The 2890-nt window shown below is 44.7% G+C and overlaps 1 protein-coding gene across 1 annotated transcript in view; it reads left to right on the forward strand.

The window, feature by feature from the left end:
* IVNS1ABP (influenza virus NS1A binding protein) overlaps positions 1 to 2890 on the forward strand; it is a 29063-nt gene that overhangs the window by 7178 nt on the left and 18995 nt on the right. The window lies entirely within an intron of this gene.

A 2890-nucleotide genomic window follows, 5' to 3' on the forward strand; every position in this document is an offset into this window, starting at 1 on the left:
CCCCCCCCCCCCCCCCAATGGCTGTTTGGACCAAATTATTGCCCACCCCGTTCTAAAGACTTGCAAGCGAGAAGAATTTTGTGGGTGTATAAATCTTGCTTTGATGCTATAATGGGAGGATAGGTTGAATTTAAAGTGTTAATTACTAGATTAATTTCTCAGAGAAACTGAAGTTACTTACATGCATGTATTCTTTGTAATTTTGACTCTGGAAATGATATTTTTAGGCTTTGGGGAAAAACAAAAGAAAATAGGCAAACAGAGCTAGCATATGCTGATAGCAAGGTGATTCTTGAGTGTTTGGTCCCCAAAGAACTTCCCTAACACATTTTGTGACTTCATTCAGTCGTTACTATATAAATAAAGTACAGTGTTACAGGGGGAGAGTATGCCGTAACAGCTGTTAGAGAATTACCCTGTTGCTCTTGATTTGTCTTGGTAACAAAAACTAGCTCAGCAAGTATTGGTAGTACAAAATCTGGAGATTATTATTAGCAAACATTTGCCAGGCGTATTTGGCAAGCATTAAAGCCACAACAACCTCTTGCATAGGACACACATGACTTGTGTTTTTTACTTGACTAGCAGAAATAGGAAATCTGATTCCCATTCTGACATTTAGTTAGAGATGCAGCCTGGCTAAAAACTTGAACAGGGATGGCAAGTATGGGCAGCACAATACATTTCCCTACATAGGGTCAGAGCACAAAAGCCTTGAGCAATAGTGTGTGCATGCATACTAACCCCAAGAGAGGAAAAAGGCCAACCTGCTTTAATGCTAAAAAGGTAGTTCTAAATGCATTTTTAGGGTTTTTTTGAAGCATTGTCATTCACCGTAATGCTAGCAAATTTTGGTTATTTAAAAATCATTAATGTAAAATAGCAATTTGCGATGGTATTTTTTAAAGATCAGAACTGTGTATGTTCTGAATCTAACTTCATTTTGTTTAACATATTCTTTAGAGGAAAAAAAATCTTGCTTTATGTGTGGGGAAAGCAGAAAGTTAGTTTTTTGGAATGTGCATAGTTAAACAGTGATGTTACTTGCCATGTTGGAAATTATGAACTTATATAAGCAAATAGATTATATAGAAATAGTAAGGAGGTCGTGGCTGGACTGATATATAGTAGTTTTAACTGTGACTTGACTCCTCTTCCTCTTATTTCATTTTTATATTCTTTAAATGTTACTGCTAAATTTAACCCAGCTGGGTACTACTTGGCTCCTTTAATATCTCCAATTAGGATACACAAGTGTCACATAAATGAATATCATGAGTCGTCAGGGGGGAAAAGATTGAAAGGGGAGATAATGAAGGAAAAGTAATTGCATGAGGGGTGCACTGATAAAGATTTTACTTTAAAAAAAAAAAAAGTAAATCTTTTTTGGCCGATACTGGTGGCTGATTATTAACCAGCCATATCAGCCGATACTGATCCAATTGCCAATATACAGCCCAGCAGCTTGGAGAGCAGCCCCTGGCTGGTAAGTCTGTGGGAGAGGGAAGGGGTGTGGGGGGTGCAGATTGAAGCCCCCATGGTGAGGGAGGGAAGGGGCTAGGGTAGGGGCAGAGGCAGGTGCTGCCCAGCTGGAGCAGGACACAGACAGGAGCTATGGACAGCTCGTGTGGGGAAGAGCTTCCATTGCTGCATGCACCCCTGGGGAAAGTATGGGGGGCATATGCCCCCTGGATTTGTGCATGGGGTAAGGGCAGGCTGGGGCTGGTGGCTGCACCAGCCTCTATCTGGTGGGAAGGCTGGGCCAGGGCTGTACTTGAGTCAGGTGGTAGCGGTGCTCGGAAGGGGGGCTGCAGGGTGGGCTACAGCCACTCCAAAGTTCTCCATAGTCCCCCCCAGCACCACCGCCTGCCCTGCCCACCCTAAATGCAGCTCTGGCCCAGCCCCCCCACCGGGAAGAGGCCAGTGCAGCCCCCAGCCCCAACCCACAGTGGGCACCCCGTCCTCACCCCACACAAATTCAGGGGGTTCACATGGCTCCCCTGGGGATGCGCACAGCAGCTGGAGCCCTTCCCACCCCAGCCCCCTGGACAAGCTGCCTGTGGTTCCACCCCACCTTGGCTGGACAGTGCCAGCCCCAACCCCATTCCCTCCCTCATGGGGGGCGGGGGGGGAGTTTGATCTGCACACCTCCCCCCACTTTTGACCCCTCACAGATTTACCGGCCAGACTGCTCTCCAAGCTGCCGAACTGCATTTCCAGTCATGTATATGCTGCGGTTGGACACATGCACATGGCATTTATCGGTGATATCAGCCAAAAAACTGACGGCCAATAACGTTAATTTTCCTTTATCAGTGCCGATATGATACAGACCGGTATATCTGTGCACCTCTAAATAGCATAACTTGTAAAACTTTGTAAACCAGAAGTTGAAGATGTAAACAGTTTACACTAAAGAAAATAACACTGAAGATTATCCTTACAGGAGTATAGTTTGTAGCCGTGTTGATCTAAGGACAGAGGCAGCCTAGGTTCTTTGGGTAAATCGGATATCTTTTATTAGACCAACTTGGATAATTCAAAAAATTCTTGTTTGTAAGCTTTCAGGTATAAATACCCTTCCTCAGGCTGAGGAAGCATCTGCAGTCGGTGTGTGCTCTTCCTGGATAGAATGAATAACCAAGCCAGAGGCTGGTATGCATGCAAGCCAGTCAGTGAAGATGTAAATTGAGGAGTCAGAGACAGGTTGTGGGGAGGGGAGGGGAATGAATGTAGCTGGTAAATAGTGGAGAGGTACCTGGGGAATGAGATGTTAGGCAGGTTATAGTGTGTCATAAATCCAAGGTCTATAGTTAGTCCATGATTTTTTGTATCCAGTAGGTAGATGAAATGAAGTTCATAGGCTTGTCTGTGAAAAGTGGTTTGTAAA

Source organism: Gavialis gangeticus, unplaced genomic scaffold, assembly GCF_001723915.1.
Source record: "Gavialis gangeticus isolate Ggan-Ray unplaced genomic scaffold, GavGan_comp1, whole genome shotgun sequence".
NCBI classification, from domain to species: domain Eukaryota; kingdom Metazoa; phylum Chordata; order Crocodylia; family Gavialidae; genus Gavialis; species Gavialis gangeticus.